Source organism: Sphaeramia orbicularis, unplaced genomic scaffold (genome assembly GCF_902148855.1).
Source record: "Sphaeramia orbicularis unplaced genomic scaffold, fSphaOr1.1, whole genome shotgun sequence".
Lineage (NCBI taxonomy): Eukaryota > Metazoa > Chordata > Actinopteri > Kurtiformes > Apogonidae > Sphaeramia > Sphaeramia orbicularis.
In genome coordinates, this window is record NW_021941569.1 from 118,401 (window position 1) to 137,429 (window position 19,029).

General features: G+C 41.1%; 1 pseudogene; it reads left to right on the forward strand.

The window, feature by feature from the left end:
• LOC115416153 (alpha-mannosidase 2-like) overlaps positions 1-17,714 on the forward strand; it is a 19,215-nt pseudogene extending 1,501 nt beyond the window's left edge.
• Positions 17,715-19,029: the final 1,315 nt, after the last annotated feature.

Below are 19,029 nucleotides of genomic sequence, written 5' to 3' on the forward strand. Positions count from 1 at the left end.
CTGGTGGGCGGAGTCTTCTGTGTGGCCGTGGTGTCGTTCTACCGTATTGGAAATGATGCAGGGGCGGAGCTACAACACAGCGGGGCGCCACCTGCTGGACACCTGGACGAATGAGTAAAGAACAGACTGGTGTGAACGTTCGGATTAGAGGAAACAGATTATTTATTATATGGACAGGAGCCTTAACCAATCAGAGTGTGTTTCAGGACTTGTCCCGCCTCCAACTGAAGATTGACAGGTTGGAACATCTTCTCACCGAAAACAACCGCCTGGTGGCGACGCTGCGTAACTCTCTTCTCCAACACAAAGCATCATGGGAAACAAGGGGAAGAGGAGGATCCAACAGCAGTGCAGACCCCGCCCACAACCAGGGAGACCCGCTCCCAGGCTGCCGATTGGCTGACGATGAAGGGTGGAGCCGAGGGTGAAGGTGAGAGTCGGTTTGACCATATTTAGAAGCTGAAGTTCAGATCGGGTTCATGTGTCTGTATGTGAAGTTTGTTTTGGATGAACTGAACCTTTTTTTTTCGTCGTTCAGCTTCTGGATGTTTACGACCTTTTACCCTTCGATAACCCCGACGGCGGCGCCTGGAAACAGGGCTTTGAGATCCGTTACCAAGGCAACGAGTGGAACGAGCAGCCGCTGGAAGTCTTCGTGGTTCCTCACTCACATAATGACCCGGGTAAGTCCGAAAACCGCATTTCAGACCCGACGCCGACCCCAGTTGGTCCGAACGACACGGACAGTTGAAAACGTTTAATTTGTCGTCACTTTGCGAACGGTCGTCATTCTCTCGTAAACCGACTGCAAAATTTAACCCTTTGAAGACGACTGCGTCTCTGGTGACACAGAACCCAACCGCCATCTTTGATCTGAGGTCGTGTTCGTTCTATTGGTCTAGAACACATGAGGGTAGAGGTCTGTCATTGGCCTGAGGGGTGGAAGTGGGCAGAGCTTAGCAGCAGAGTGCAGTCGGTGACAGAGACATGGAAGGTTTCTGTGACTTTTATCAGCGTTTTAGTGGAGAATTCTTGGACATAATTGTATTTAATAATGATAGAGCTGTTCTGGAGTGTTCTACCAGTGGGATTTCATGTGGGTTTTTTTGTGTTTTGCAGATTTTTTTCACTCTTTCTCTCTGTATTAGGGATGGAACCATATGAAAATTTTAAATCACAGTTATTGTGACCAAAATTATCACAGTTTTTAGCTTACCGGCTGACAGGCTGTACGCTATTGTCGTCATGTGGCGTCCGTCGGCGTCTGTCGTCCGTTACAAAACTTTCAATCGTCGTCTTCTCTGAAACTACAATTCCGATTGACTTCAAACTTGGTGTACAGCTTCTGTATGATGATGTCAACACAAGGGATTGATATTATTTTTCAATCTGGATCTGATTCTGGATTTGGTGCCACTTTGAAAAATGTTCCCATTCTAACAGATAGGAAGTGGATTGATCCAATAAATCAGTATCAATGATATCAAGTGTGAATTTGAATTTTTTACAGATCTGATTGAATATGAGCAAAACATGGACTATTTCTGTAATAGAATAAATACACAGAACTGGGGGAGAAGAAATGACATCTGGATACATTTCCCAAAGCTTTGAATTTGGCCGGTAAGCTACAAGGACACTGGTCCTGTTTTCATTATTATCATGGTATTAATGAAATTGTGCTCAAAATGTTCAGAAAGTACTAATACACACACTGAAATAATTTAACTGAGTTTTATTTTGAAAAATAAATAAAAATAAAATAATATAACAGTCCCACTGTCCCTTCTGTGTCAGAAACATTCCCATATTAACCCTTAGTGGTCTGAGTCTATTCTGTGTTTTTCAGTCCTTTTGGTTTGGCCTTTATATATAGAAACAAATGTTTACTATACCCATGTTTGGGATCTGTTTTTTCAGCACAACTTCATCTACATCATCTGTTATTTTTCACTTTAACCTACTATAAAAACACAAAAGGACAATAAAACACAAAAATATATAAAACCGATTTGAAAAATGTATATAATTTATTGCATAAATAACACACAGATGCTTAATGAACCTTTTCAAAGACTTTAATAGTGAATATTGGTTCCAAATATTAGGTATAGAAAATTAAAACTGTAATAAATTCAAACTATACTCAAATATTTGACATTAAAGCAGATCTTTCCACAGGGTTTTTTCCCCTAAAAGTGCGGTAATCAAACACAGTTATCATGAGAATTAGAATTAAAATGCTAATACTAACCGTCTGCAGTTTTACTGCTGTTATCGTTACATCCCTACTCTGTATTTTTGTGGTTTGTATAGAACTGAACAGAATAGCGTCTTTATTTTGTCACACACATAAACATGCACCACACCCTTTCCCTTCACTCTATACTTGGAGCAGTGGGCTCACCATGTCAGGCCTTGCTTAAGGGCACATCAGCCAACAACTCTCCGCCAGTCCAGGGAATCGAACCGGTAACCCTTTGGTCACAAGCTGACCCTCCAGCCATCTAGGCCACGGCTGAAGTTGGTTAATAGTTGTACTGTATGTGTAAATCTACAGTCAGATGTCTCCAGGTCATAGACTGATCCAATGTGTGTATTTGAATCAGTCAGTGAAATGAGGGGCTCTGTCTACAACTAGACACAACCCATATAACCACTAAAATGAACGTAACCCTGCACACATCTATTGTATCTTTATGTTCTATATAAAAAAACAGAACATACTGTGCACTTTGAATACCCCTGGAACAAATCTAGTGTAAAATTCTGTTAAAGTTACTGAATTATAAATTAGATTAGATCATCTGTGTGTACATTTGGTGCAGAAATGTCAAAGCATTCTGCAGATAATGGGATTATGTCATTAAATGGACAGACAGACAGACAGACAGATATAAATAGATTGTAAAACTCCTTGAGGCTGAATTTGTCTCAGGGGTCAAAACTATCGTGTTGTTTTTGAAATCATTGAACAATTGTAGAGAAAAAAATAAAATTACATTTCTGTGTGGAACAAAAACATTTTAAACTCTGAGGAAAAAGATGAAGTGTTGAAGGATCCTGTCAAATAAAATCTTCGTACAGTATTTCTGAACTCAAAGCTGAATTTAAACTATCCAGTAAAACAAACGTGTAAATAAATAACAGTCAGTTCAAATATTTACTCTGCTGGTTCATGTGCTGTGGACCCTGAACGTCTACCTCAGGTTCATGTTTTCAGTCTCAGTCCATTTGTAAATCTGAACTGGAACGTCATCAACAGCGTGTGCATGTGGACCTCTGTCTGTGGGTGACCTACTGTGGTGCGTTCACTGACCCACTGTGGTGCGTTCACTGACCCACTGTGGTGCGTTCACTGACCCACTGTGGTGCGTTCACTGACCTACTGTGGGTCTGTGAATATGTGAATATTGGTTCCAAATATTAGGTATATACAATTAAAACTGTAATAAATTAAAACTATACTCAAATATTTGATATTACAGCAGATCTTTACATCAGGTTTTTTCCCCTAAAAGTATGGTAATCAAACACAGTTATCATGATAATTAGAATTTAAATGGTAATACTAACCGTCTGCAGTTTTACGGCCGTTTATCGTTATACCGGTAATCGTTACATCCCTAATTCACTTTTAAAGTCTTTGAAAAGGTTTGTTAAGCATCATATTTGAATGTTTCTGCAACAGAAGGTACATTGTACCAATTATTTTATTTGGTTTTTTTGTGTGTTGTTTTTTTTTTTATCCAACTTGGTTCAATTCTTTCAGTGTGTGTATCAGTACTTTTTGAACATTTTGAGCACAATTTTAACAATACTGAGATAATATAATGATAACTGTGATAATTTTGGTCACAATAACCGTGATATGAAATTTTCATATATGGTTCCATCCCTAGTCTGGACTTACACCAACACACACTTATCTTTTTCACCACCTAAAATAAAATGAATTTAAATGAAGTAGTCGTATTTTCCAAAGCCACAGGTTGAACCCTGACTCAAATGTATGAACACGTGGAAATTCTATAATAAGTTTCATTATGAATATTTACACTTGTTTTTCATAATAAATATGATGAAAAATTGAAAAAGATTTTTTTAATTATAACACAGTTTGAATCATTTATTACATATAATGTAATAGTGATAATTAATGGACAGATATTGAAAGGTAGAAGTAATAATGTGCAAAACAATTGTCAAAAAGGACATTTTCTGACACTTAAATGACAAAAACAGAATAAATAAACCAGAAGAAGCCTGTTCTAATGTTGGTCCTTAAAAGGTTCTCCAGCTGGTCTTTGGTCTGAACATGTTGATCTGGACCTGAAGTGGATCCAGGGTTCTGGTTCTGGTTCTGGTTCAGGTTCTGGTTGGGTTTGTGACTGTGCTGGTTGTGTTGCAGGTTGGCTGAAGACCTTTGACCTTTACTATGAGGATCAGACCAGACACATCCTGAACAACATGGTTCTGAAACTGAGCGACGACAGCAGGTGTGTTCAGAACCTGCAGACCACCACCTGCAACCACACCCACCTTTATTTCATCTCACATGTGCTCACAGCTCTTCTTTGTGTCTGTGTTCATATTAAATCAGTCTCAGTGAATCCAAAGGAACTTTGTGTTGGTAAATGACAGTTGTTCAAATGGACAGGATTTCAGTTCTGTTCAACATGTTGATGCTCATATGAACTATGTTTTCAGCTCCAAAATGAACCATTTCAGCACAATTAATGCTATATTTTCATGTCACAAATGGACAAGTTCTATTTGAACTGAATTGAGCTAAAAACAAATCTTCTCTTCTTTTGGATTCCCCAGTTTTTCTTCCCAGATTCTCTCCTCCATATCACATGTTTTATTTGTACAGGTTCAATCTGGAGTATGGTGCTGATCCATCCTGCTTCTGTTCCACCAATACATACATGAAGAATGGCACACAGCACTGTTTACATCAACACTTTTACAATAAGAAGCATTTTTAGACACAAAGAACAATTCTAGATTGTTCTGTCCTCTTTAGTCTGATGCTAAACTATCCAATAAATAATAGTGCTCCTAGTTTTTGCACAGGGATCATTAGTGTAAACGCTGACATGGCTGCAGAGCATCAGTATGATGGGATCCACAACAACCATGTCACATCCGTCCACTGACACATTTAGTGTTTTTGTGTCAGCTGGGATTGTTTTAGATCCACAATACCAACATTTATGAAGAAGAGCACAATTAGCAATAGGAAGTCTAGTTTATTCCTAATAAAGTACTGGGACTGACCAGAGCATCATGGGTAATGTCACGTCTGTCCACCAGTTATTTATGCTCCTTCTAATGCTGTTTTAAGAATTCTATTCTAATTTATTTTCTTCTATTCTGTGTTATTATTTTATATTCTATGCTATATTCTGTTCTATACTGAATTTATTAATTTCAATGCCCCCCCCCCCTCCCGCCAGGTGTTAGGGTTATTATACCATATTAACCCTAACCCTATTATACCATATTCCAAATCTGATATTTATGAAAGTAGAGCTTCCACTGTCAAATAATATCAGTAGTCTGTGCATAAATGGATTAGCATTATTTCAACACTGGGTTTATTTTTTTGTTTTTTTGGACAAAAATGGCCACTCCTTTGACCCCCTAAGGAAATTTTAGCTGATGTGTTTACATGAGTGATGACAGCAGGTCTGTTCAGAACCAGCAGAACCACACCCACCTTATATTTTATAAGTTCACGTATTAGAACCTTTGACTTTACTTGAAGGAACATCTACAGGATATAGAAATATAGAAAAATACAGGAGTTACACTGAAAACATGTCAAATACAGAGGAGATTATTAGAATAAATGGAGATAAATGACTTAAGTCACTGTAAAAATAGTTCACAATATCATCAGCATAAAATGGTAGTTTTAGAATTTAATTAATGATCGATTTGACTGAAAAAAGTCCCTTTTTCTTCAGTTTTCTCTCTTTTGATCAAATAACCTTTGAATTTACTCTGAGCTTTAATGAACATCTACATGAACAACAAATTAAATATAGAAAATACAGGATTTACACTGAAAACATGTAAAATACGGAGGATAATATTAAAAAATAGAGATAAATCACTTAAGAAGTTGCTATAGAAATAGTTCCAGGTCTTAAAGGCTTAATTAACCTACTTGTATAGTTTTGAATGAACTTTGAGTCATTTTCTAATTCAAGAAAGTCATTATTTTCTGACTTTTTTTTTTTTTTACATTTAACGACAGCAAAAGGAAAAATCTTTTACATTTTGAAATTTCAATGGAATTTCTAATAAAAAATGTGACTTTGTTCTGAAATTTGACTCTTTTTTTTTTTTTCAAATATGCTTAAAATTATATCTTTGTCTTTGAATCATGTTGATATTTGGCTTTAATTAATATCACTATATAAACATATTCTAACATATTCAGCTGGTTGAAAAAGTGCCTTTTTCTTCAGTTTTCGTGTCGTCTTGTGCGTTTGTTGTTTATTTTCTCGTCTACAGGAGGAAGATGATCTGGGCAGAGGTCAGTTATTTCTCTAAATGGTGGAATGACATCGACGAGCAGAAGAGGGCGCTGGTCAAACGGTGAACCCTCCCTCTGTCTCCTCACCTGTCTGTGTCCTACCTGTGTGAGCCGGCGTCACTCTGACCCGCTCTGCTCTGTGATTGGCCAGGCTGCTGGAGGCGGGGCAGTTGGAGCTGGTGACGGGCGGCTGGGTCATGGCGGACGAGGCCAACTCGCACTACTTCGCTCTGTTGGATCAGCTGATCGAAGGACACCAGTGGATACAGCGCCACCTGGGTGTGACATCACTTCCTCCTCTATGTATGACATCATCACGTCGCCTGTTTTCATGTGTGTTTGTTTCGTGTCCAGGTGTGAAGCCGAGCAGCGGCTGGGCCATCGACCCTTTTGGCCACTCCCCTTCCATGACCTACCTGTTGAAGGGGGCGGGGCTTCAGAACATGGTCATCCAGCGCGTTCACTACGCCATCAAGAAGCACTTCGCTCGCCAACAGACACTGGAGTTTCTATGGCGACAGAACTGGGGTGGGAAGAAAGAAATTAAATACCGAGTAGAATGAGAAATACAAGCACCGTTGTCCTGTAATGGTCGCTCTAACTCCGCCCACTTTCCGTGTTAGACTCCCGTCCCGCAGTGACATCACGTGTCACATGATGCCGTTCTACAGCTACGACGTGCCGCACACGTGTGGTCCGAACCCGTCGGTGTGCTGTCAGTTCGACTTCCACCGCCTGCCGGGGGGCGGGTCTTCTGCCCCTGGAGGATCTCGCCACAGCCAATCACAAAAGAGAACGTAGAGGAGCGGTGAGAGGGGCGGAGCTCAGACATCAGCGATTTCATACGGAAATGTCTGTTTTCTGGCTGATGTTTGTTTTCTGTTGTTTCTTCTGTGTCTCAGAGCTCTTCTCCTATTGGACCAGTACCGTCAGAAGTCCCGCCTCTTCCGAACGTCTGTCCTTCTCGTTCCCCTCGGTGACGACTTCCGATTCGTCGACTCCAGCGAATGGGACGCTCAGTTCAGTAACTACCAGAAACTGTTCGACTACTTCGAGCAGCATCTGGAGCTCCATGTCAAGGTGAGTGAGGAGGCGGGGCCTGGGTGCCTGGGAGGGGGCGGAGCCTAACAGTGACCGTCTGTCTGTCATCTACCATCTCCTGGGAGGGGGCGGGGCCTAACAGTGACCGTCTGTCCGTCATCTACCCGTCTCCCAGGCTCGCTTCGGGACGTTGGCAGATTACTTTGCGGCGCAGCAGAGGCAGCTGCGTTCGACTGGAGCGAATTTACCCACGTTAGCGGCGACTTCTTTACGTACGCCGACCGCGCGACCACTACTGGAGCGGATACTACACGTCCAGACCGTTCTACAAACGCCTGGACCGCACGCTGGAGGCCACGCTCAGGTAACTGTAGCTTTATTTATCCCCTTTATTCATGATGACACCTTTTTTTTTTTTTTTTTTTTTTTCCAACTTTATTGAAAACATTTGAGTATACAATCCAAAAATTTGAACAAACAAGATGTCAGAGAGGGAAAAGCATTTAAACAAATAAGTTTAAGAAATACTGCATAGATTTAAAGACACAAAGCATATATACAAATAATAGTATAAAGTAAATAAATACATAAAAATAACAGATTTAACAAAAATAAATAAATGCAACAGAGTTCAGTCAATATTAAAGAAAGTGTTTATAAATATCCAGGGTGTTAGAGCTTTTTTTATTATAGATAAATTCTAAAGATTTAATATATTTTTCCAGTTCCAATAGGGAAGATTTTTAAAACTTGGGTGGTATTTTGGTCTATTTATTTTTATGTATATGAAATTTTCCAAAATAAAATGAACAATTTTACAACAAATTCTAAATTGTGAATGTCATGTTTAAAATACGTAATTACATTTTGGGATGTTATAGTTATCTTTTCATTACTTCTAGATATGATATATTTTTCAATTTTAGACCAGAAATTAGAAGAGTGGTCACACAGAATAAGTGTAGAGTAGTTTCAGATTCAAGAATGACAAAAAGTTACACATTTGTTTCCACGTCAGAAAATCAAGACAAAATAGCGTTGGATGGATAGTTATGTAAAATCTGTAGATGTATAATTCAGATTTTGTTTGTAATCCAGTATTTCTATGGTCATGTCCATGTTTTTGACCACTCAGTTTTAGAGACAGTTGAATTCCAGACTGTTTTCCCTCTGGGGGAAATGTTCCTCCTTTCATGCAGCTGCAGCTAAAAATATTAATGCCATTAATCCATAAACCAGGCTTATCTGTCTGTGATGTTTGATAACTAAGATGACTTCTCACAAGTAAGAAAATACCATTAGGGATTGCTTTGAATACATACTTGTATTCTTTATTTGGAATTGGAAACGGATTTATTATCATAAATTGTTCGTATCTTAATAAGTTTCCATCTTGTCAAAGAGGTCTTTAATGAAAATAAGGTCTTTGTCGATCCAGCTCTGTGAAAAAATTGATTTCTTTCTAACAATAGCATTTTCATTATTCCAAATAATAGCTTTGGTGTGGAGGAAAAATTGTGTGTATAGCAAAGTTTCCAAGAAAGTAGAGCTTGTTGATAGAATTTAGAAGTTTCAAAGGGAGTCTGGTGAGACTGTTAATTACAAGACAATAAAAAAGTAAACCTCCAGCATGTTTAAATATGTTGTGTGGAATAAAACACCAAAGAGACTGAGGAAGCTGCTAGACATTCCTTAATCCATTCATTTTAAATGTACAGTCTACTCTCGTTATACCGCCAACTTCCGTTCACAGGCCAAAATGGCGGTATAGCGAAAATGGCGTACAAACGGGTTGCGTCCATAATGTGCATGTCTTTACTATATGATGTCTATGCTGCCTCTGTTAACCCTTTCTAATTGCGTTTCTAAATAAATCTTGATTCTGTATGTTGTAAGGCAGGGATCGGCAACCTTAACACTCAAAGAGGCCATTTCGACCCGGTTTCCACGGAAAAAGACAACACTGGGAGCCGCACCTCGGAGGTGCCACGGCGGCGCACCTCGGAGGTGACACGGCGGAGCACCTCGGAGGTGCCACGGCGGCGCACCTCGGAGGTGCCGCGCCGCGCCGCGCCGCTGGCGGTATAACGGTCGGGAATCAATGGTATAAGTGTTGTTTGTGCATGGACTGGGCTGGCGGATGGCGATAAGCTGAAATGGCGGTATAACGGCGGGGCGGTTTAACGAGAGTAGACTGTACTGTTTTAAATCAATAAAATCCAATGCCTCAAATCCTGCCTCTTTCTAGATCCTGAAAGTCTGTCTTTTTTGAGGAGATGCTTTTTGTTTTTCCATGCAAAATTAAAAATAACTTATTTTCATGATGACACCTTCATCACTGATGTCATTTGTTGATGATGTCATCAGAGCGACAGAAATCCTCTTCAGCCTTACGTTGGCTGAGATGCGCCGTTTCCGTGGTGATGGACGGCTAGTTGACGACTTCCCAGCTAAGGAACACTTCGGGCGTCTTACAGTGGGGAGGCGGAGCCTAGGGCTGTTCCAGCATCATGATGCCGTCACTGGCACCGCCCGTGACCCCGTGGTGATCGACTACGGCACCAGGTGACCATGTCCTGTTAGCATCGGGGCGGTTAGCTGTTAGCATACAAGAAACATTTAGAGACGGATACACTATCCTTTGAACTTAGCATTTGGACATTAGCATGTCGTCCAGTAAACCATTGTCAGTTGTAAGGGTTGATGCTAGCATTAGCATTTCAGTGTATTTATACATTTACAATGCTTAGATGAGTTATCCATAAATAAACATGATTAACTTGATCTCTTTTCTGTCTAAAATTTTATTTTCTTTGTTTACATTTTAAATCGGTGTTAGCATATGTTCATGTTCTACTCTTACACATGTGCATACGCTGCTCTTTAGCATTGGCATGTTTTCTGTTTTTACTGATTTCTCCATGCTCTCAGCTGAAGGATGCCGTCGTCATGGTAACAGCCACAGGTACCACCTCATTTAGTGTGAGCCGCTAGCATTTAGCATTAGCCTCCCATCATTCACTGTACATTAGCGTCTAATTTTCAGTGTAGCTGTCATTAGCATCTTTAAGCTTCTATAATCATAACAATATTCTGATATAAAACTGCCACCTGGTAAATAAAATATTAAAACAAAAAAAATCATTTCCCATCAATCATTTTGCATCTAACGTAGTATGTTGTTAGCATAAAGGTTTAGCACTTTGTTAACTTTAAAGTTTAAATTTACTACATGAAATACAGAAAATAATAATAATAATAAAAATAATAATAATAAAGTATTTTGAACTGTTTTCAGGTTGTTTCATTCCATCCTGAACCTGCGTCAAGTGATGCAGAGCTCCGCCCACTGGCTGCTTCTATTGGACAAGAATCGGTACCACCATGATGACTCCAAACCCTTCCTCCTAATGGTGACCTCTGACCCCAGCACCCCATGGGAATGTCATGTGATGTAACCTGATGTGATGTCACAGTGATGTCATCCTTTTTTTTTTTTTAGGATGATGTCATAGCGGCACATGATGCTCTGCCTCAGAAAATGCCGCTCAGACTCAGCGATGAGCCCAGGTGAGGGGCGGGGTCAGGCCAAGAGGGGCGGGGTCAGGGGAGAGGGAACACAGACAAATGTGAGGATAAACTGTAACTGATCGTCTGGTTATTGATCCTCAGGTCACTGATCGTCTTTAACCCGACTGAGCAGCGCCGCTCTTCGGTCGTCAATCTTGTTGTCGACTCTCCTGACGCTCGTGTTATTGAGGCGGAATCAGGTCGACCAATGGTGGCGCAGATCTCAGCAGTGTGGGTGGAGCCGAGCCGTGCGTCCCCAGAGACATTTCAGGTGACACGTGTTCGATTTAACATGTCTGAATGTGTAAACGGTGTCACATGACCTGCTCCTTGACTCCTCCCACATGACCTCCTCCTTGACTCCTCCCACAGCTGTCCTTCATCGCTGAACTTCCTCCTCTGGCGCTCATCGTGTATCATGTGACCAGAGCGCCTACCGGCTCCACCCCCCGGGCTCGGTACGTCTTCCTTCGTGGCGGCGAGGCGCCGACCGTCCAGACCGAACACTTTAGCGTGTCCCGCCCCCAAGGCCCCGAGGCCAACGCCCCCCTGTCACTTAGCAACAAGCACATCCAAATATGGAGCTCTGGCCACACTGGGCTACTGCAGGTCAGACCTTCAAAATAAAAGCATCCTGAAACCCCAGAGGGACGGGAATCTAATTACTGTATTTTAACTATATTTAAACTGCATTTTAACTGTATTTTAACCATTTTTAATTGTATTTTAACTATATTTTAACTATTTTAACTATATTTTAACTGTATTTTAACTGTATTTAAACTGCATTTTAACTGTATTTTAACCGTTTTTAATTGTATTTTAACTATATTTTAACTATTTTAACTGTATTTTAACTGTATTTTAACCGTTTTTAATTGTATTTTAACTATATTTTAACTATTTTAACTATATTTTAACTGTATTTTAATTGTCTTGCACTTTAAAGCACTTTGTGACTCCCTGTCTGTAAAAAGTGTTCTACAAATCAAATGTACTTAATTACTTACTCACTCGTTGATGGGTGTGGTCATTGCAGAAGCTCCGCCTCCAGTCCGGTCTGGTTCGTCAGGTGCAGGTCCAGTTCTTGTGGTACGGAACCAGAACCAGAGGGGACAAAAGTGGTGCATACCTGTTCCTGCCGGGAGAGGACGGACCACAGGTGAGACCTGAACACACCTGGACACACACTTGGACACACCTGAACACACCTGGACACACACCTGAACACACACCTGGACACACCTGAACACACCTGGACACACACCTGAACACACCTGGACACACACCTGAACACACCTGGACACACACCTGAACACACCTGGACACACACCTGGACACACCTGAACACACCTGGACACACACCTGGACACACACCTGGACACACCTGAACACACCTGGACACACACCTGAACACACCTGGACACACACCTGAACACACCTGGACACACACCTGAACACACACCTACACACACCTGGACACACCTGAACACACACCTGAACACACCTGGACACACACCTGAACACACCTGGACACACACCTACACACACCTGGACACACACCTGGACACACCTGAACACACCTGGACACACACCTGGACACACACCTGAACACACCTGAACACACCTGGACACACCTAGACACACATCTGGACACACCTGAACACACCTGGACACACACCTGGACACACACCTGGACACACCTGGACATACCTGAACACACCTGGACATACCTGGACACACACCTGAACACACCTGAACACACCTGGACACACACCTGGACACACCTGAACACACCTGAACACACCTAGACACACATCTGGACACACCTGAACACACCTGGACACACACCTGAACACACCTGGACACACACCTGGACACACCTGAACACACCTGGACACACACCTGAACACACCTGGACACACACCTGGACACACCTGAACACACCTGAACACACCTAGACACACATCTGGACACACCTGAACACACCTGGACATACCTGGACACACACCTGGACACACCTGAACACACCTGGACACACACCTGAACACACCTGGACACACACCTGGACACACCTGAACACACCTGGACACACACCTGAACACACCTGGACACACACCTGGACACACACCTGGACACACCTGAACACACCTGAACACACCTAGACACACATCTGGACACACCTGAACACACCTGGACATACCTGAACACACCTGGACATACCTGGACACACACCTGGACACACCTGAACTCACCTAGACACACACCTGGACACACCTGAACACACCTAGACACACATCTGGACACACCTGAACATACCTGGACACACACCTGAACACACCTGAACTCACCTGGACACACACCTGGACACACCTGAACTCACCTGGACACACACCTGGACACACACCTGAGCCTCTCTCTCCTCATTCTCGGTGTCTCTCGCCCTCACAGCTCTACTCGTCCTCAGAACCTCCTCTGGTCCGGGTCACCTCAGGTCCAGTTTTCTCTGACATCACTTCCTGTTTCCGACACTTCAAGCACACGGTCCGCCTGTATCACCTGGATGGTAAGACGCGCTGCTCTCTGATTGGTCGCTCTTCCAGTCCGTCCTGGACACTGTCCTCAGGGTGTTGGTTCTTCTCTCTGCCCCAGGGCATGCTGGGAGGTCTCTGGAGATTTCCAACACTGTGGACATCAGGTCGGAGGTCAACCACGAGCTGGTCATGCGTCTGGTCACCGACGTCTCCAGCGGCAACCGTTTCTACAGTGACCTGAACAGCTTCCAGGTGTGGACGCACACGCTGAATGGATTTGGTTGAATGAAAGTTCTAATAGTTTTGGATTTTTATTTAGAGTTTAATTTTATTTAATTTTGACTTTTTTTTCTCTAATTCAGTTCATTTGAATTCATTTTCAGAACACATTTGCTAGTTTTTATTAGTGTTTGTTTAGTTTTTTCTTATCTTTTCTCTTATATTCATTTATCCTCCTCAGACCCAGCTATGGGTGTTCTGTCCACATTTATGGACAAGAGTTTCACAACTTTATACAAAATAAAAAGAAAAGAAAACCGTCCACCACAAAGGACATTCCATAAAAATTTAAAAAACTGCATCTGAAAAAACTGTTGCATCATCATGTTTCCAATATAGGCACTTATTTAATAAAAAACTCAAAAAAAGCTGGTACTTTGCTGACATTTCCTGAGTCTGAGGAGGTTAAATCCCAGACAGGACTCTGCTGCTTTAGTCTCCATGTTTCCAGGTAGAGTGGGGACCAGAAGACGACTATATGACAACTGACAAGACGAGGCAGATCGTGAAGTGCCGTCAGCTAAAATTGCACGAGCGAAATAAATCGACTTCATATCAACCTGACAAAATGAAAATGAAGGGAATTTGATCCATAATTTTTATCCATTTTAGTTAGTTTTATAAACACACAATACAGTTTCAGTCAGTTATGTTTTTTCTTTTAATTATAGTTTTTATTTATTTCAGTTAACGAAAATGTTTTTACAATTTTAGTTTTTATCATTTCGTTAGAGTTCGTTGACGATAATAAGCTTGGTTGAACGTTCTTTATTGGTCTGATGCTGATAATCATCTGTGGGTGGTTTGTCTTTGCAGATGCAGCAGCGTCGGACCCTGTCCAAACTCCCCCTGCAGGCCAACTTCTACCCCATGACCTCGGCCTCGTTCCTGCAGGACGACACGTCTCGACTGACTCTGCTGTCGGCTCAGAGTCAGGCCGTGGCGTCGCTGAGGACAGGCGAGTAGATCAGCGGACGTCAATCCAATCCAACTTTATTTGTGAAGCACTTTAAAACAACTGTAGTGGACCAAAGTGCTGTACAGAAGAATAAATAAAACCCAAATAAAAGAATAAAGTACAAGAATAGATTAAAAAGCCATGCAATTAAAAACAACAAAATAAATAAATAAATAAAATCGGTAAATAAGAACAATAAACCACTACCAAATAAAAACAATAGAATAAAGATAATACCTTCAAACATCTCACATGGTTCCAAAAGCCAAGGAGAAAAGATGGGTTTGAAGAAGGGATTTAAAACAGACAGAGGAGGAGTGTCTGATATGGAGAGGCAGGACTGTTAGGACTATTAGGACTGTTAGGACTATTAGGACTGTTAGGACTATTAGAACTGTTAGGACTGTTAGGACTATTAGGACTGTTTGGACTATTAGGACTGTTTGGACTATTAGGACTGTTAGGACTATTAGATCTGTTAGGACTATTAGGACTGTTAGGACTATTAGGACTATTAGATCTGTTAGGACTGTTAGGACTATTAGATCTGTTAGGACTGTTAGGACTATTAGATCTGTTAGGACTATTAGGACTGTTAGGACTATTAGATCTGTTAGGACTGTTAGGACTATTAGATCTGTTAGGACTGTTAGGACTATTAGATCTGTTAGGACTATTAGATCTGTTAGGACTGTTAGGACTATTAGATCTGTTAGGACTATTAGTACTGTTAGGACTGTTAGGACTATTAGATCTGTTAGGACTATTAGTACTGTTAGGACTGTTAGGACTATTAGATCTGTTAGGACTGTTAGGACTATTAGATCTGTTAGGACTATTAGGACTATTAGATCTGTTAGGACTGTTAGGACTATTAGATCTGTTAGGACTGTTAGGACTATTAGATCTGTTAGGACTGTTAGGACTATTAGATCTGTTAGGACTGTTAGGACTATTAGATCTGTTAGGACTGTTAGGACTATTAGATCTGTTAGGACTGTTAGGACTATTAGATCTGTTAGGACTATTAGTACTGTTAGGACTGTTAGGACTATTAGATCTGTTAGGACTATTAGATCTGTTAGGACTGTTAGGATTATTAGATCTGTTAGGACTATTAGATCTGTTAGGACTATTAGTACTGTTAGGACTGTTAGGCAGGACTATTGTAATCAAAGCACAGCGGCTTTAAATGAACCTCTGACCTTTGACCTCTGACCCTCAGGGGAACTGGAGGTGGTGTTGGAACGGCGGCTGCAGCAGGACGATAACCGCGGCCTGGGTCAGGGCGTCACCGACAACAAACTGACAGGCAGCCTCTACAACCTGCTGCTGGAGGACAGGAAGGGTGGAGCTCAGGTGAGGGGCGGGGTCTGAAGGGGGACGTCGTTACTGATTGGTCTGAGATTGGGTTGAATCAATAATAAACATGGATGACGTGACTTTGGGTTGAAAATGTTGAATAATGAATAAGTTTGTTACTGAAGTCGTCTGTGTTTTGTCTGTTTTTCTCTAACAGGAAGTGGGCGGAGCCGCAGTTGAACACCTCTCTCTGCTCGCTCACCTGGCCTCACTCTCTCTCTCTCACCCGCTCATTAATATGGTCGCCCATAGCGCTGGCCTGTTGCCAAAGCTCCGCCCCTTCCAGCCCGTTAGCTCCTCCCTGCCATGTGACGTTCACCTGCTGAACCTGAGGACGCTGGAGGACGAACAGGTGAGCCAAGCCCCGCCCACTTCACCGTTTGGTCACAGCCTCAGTGTTTGTACTGTTGATGGTTTAGTTTAGACTGAAGGGAGTTTGTGTTTAACAGGAAGCAGGAAGTCCATCACAGGAAGTGGCTCTGCTCCTCCACAGGAAGGGCTTCGACTGTAGCTCCGCCCCTGAGCCGCTCCCACAGTGCACGTGGAGCGTGCACGAGGAGGTAAAAACAATATGACCCGATTAAAAACAGTCACTTAAGTTGAGTTTTATTATAAATTATACATTTTATTATAGGTTTAATTTATTTCTTATTATCATTTATATTTTAATATTTCCGTATTCTTTATTTAGATTTCACTGTGTTATTTATTTTTCCAGTATTTTTTACTTTTCTTTATTATTATTTGTTGTTTGTTTCCAGGTGGACTCCGCAGACCTCCTGGCTCCCATCAGGTTCCGGTCTCTCCGTCGTTCAGGTCTAACTTTGCTTCGCGGTGACGACGAGGACCTGGAATCCGCTCGGCAACAGCAGCAGAGACGCATCATCAGCCTGCGTCCAATGGAAATCAGCGCCTTCAGGGCGGAGCTTGACTGAAGCAAAAAAAAAGTGACCAATCAGAGACGAGATGAGCTGGAAAAAATGAATGTCGTACATCACTGGTGTTAAAACTGTGAATGAGGTCAAAGTTCAGCCAGGGGTGAACTCTGTACCCAAAGGTCAAAGGTCAAAGGATCCAAAGCTGATTTATTTTAAATGAAGTGTCGTCGATCGATCGCTGCTATGGCAACACGAAGGGACCAAAACAAGTTGCTGTCAATGTGTTGAACTGTATGAGTGCATTTCCATGGTGACAGCCAATGACATGCCTCTGTTTGTGTGGGATTGTGGATAATGTGGTGCGTGGACCTGCTGTTTCTCTTCACTGTGAAGTTAAATGTTCTATTTTTTATGTAGAAATGTCTTTATTTTCTTCTTTTCTGATATAATGTAAAATGTTTTTGTATCAGAACTAAAGGGGTTTATTTTGGGGAAATTATATGAATTTAACAGAGAAAATAAATTATTCTTTGATTTTGTTAGTTTTGTTTGTTTGTGAGTTCAACAAATTAAAATGTCAAATGTAATATTCTGAAAAAGACACGGGTGAATATTGTAGAGAACAAACAATGAAAGAACCACATGTTTCTGTTTAATCCTGATGATCAGACACATGTTCTATTCGGAGCGTTCATCAGTTCTTCTTCCTGGTTCCAGGTGAAGGTGAATGTGTTTCTGCAGGTTTGACTGAGTTTATGGGAAGGTTCATTTAAGCAGACGGTGAAATGATCTGGGAGCATTACTGTCAAACAGACTCACAGCAGATGAATCAAACAGAATCCAGTCATTTCTTCATGTCTGAAACAGGGATGGAACCATATGAAAATTTCAGATCACGGTTATTGTGACTAAAATTATCACGGTTATCATTATTATCGCGGTATTATTACCTCCGCCAGGAGGTATTTAGATCACTTTGCTTTGTTTGTGTGTTTGTTTGTTTGTTTGTTCTCATCTTTAGTGTAAAACTCTTCCACCCATCTTTTCCAAATCTTCCCCACAGATAGGCCTAGGCCCTGGGACCAACCCAGTACATTTTAGTCCCAGTAGGCCAAAGTTCAAGGTCACAGCAAGGTCACAACATCTACAATTTTCCAAAATTCATCCAAAATTCCAAACAACTCCGATTCTCCTCCAGTTGGATCCACCTGTAGCTTAGAACAATCTCTTGTATGTGGAACTAAATTGTCCACATCCACTGTGGAATGTGGACTCTGTGGACATTTACACTGAACACTGAAAATCCCATTTCCCACACATTTAAAATTAGAACTCAACTAATATTGATGTGAACTGAATCTAATTGGACAGACACATGACTGGGACCAGATTCAACTGTTTCTGTGTATGGAACAACCTGGAAACTGTGGAATTTAAACAGAGTGGATCCACACATGTTTCTGCAATAGAAGGTACATTGCGCCAATTATGTTATTTGGTTTTGTTGTTGTTTTTTTCAAACTACAACTTGGTTAAATTATTTCAGTGTGTGTATCAGTACTTTTTGAACATTTTGAGCACAATTTCAACAATACCACAATAATAATGAGAACTGTGATATTTTGGTCACAGTAACTGTGATACGAAATTTTCATATCGTTACATCCCTAAATAGTAATAATAACAAGTAAATAAATATTTATGTTATAATATTGTAATAAATAGAACATTGTAATATTTATATATGATTTTATTATACTTATAAAATTACAACAGTAAATAGTAGGAACAATGGTACGCAAATAAGCGATATAAGTATGTAAGTAGTAGTAATAATAATAATAATAATAATAATAA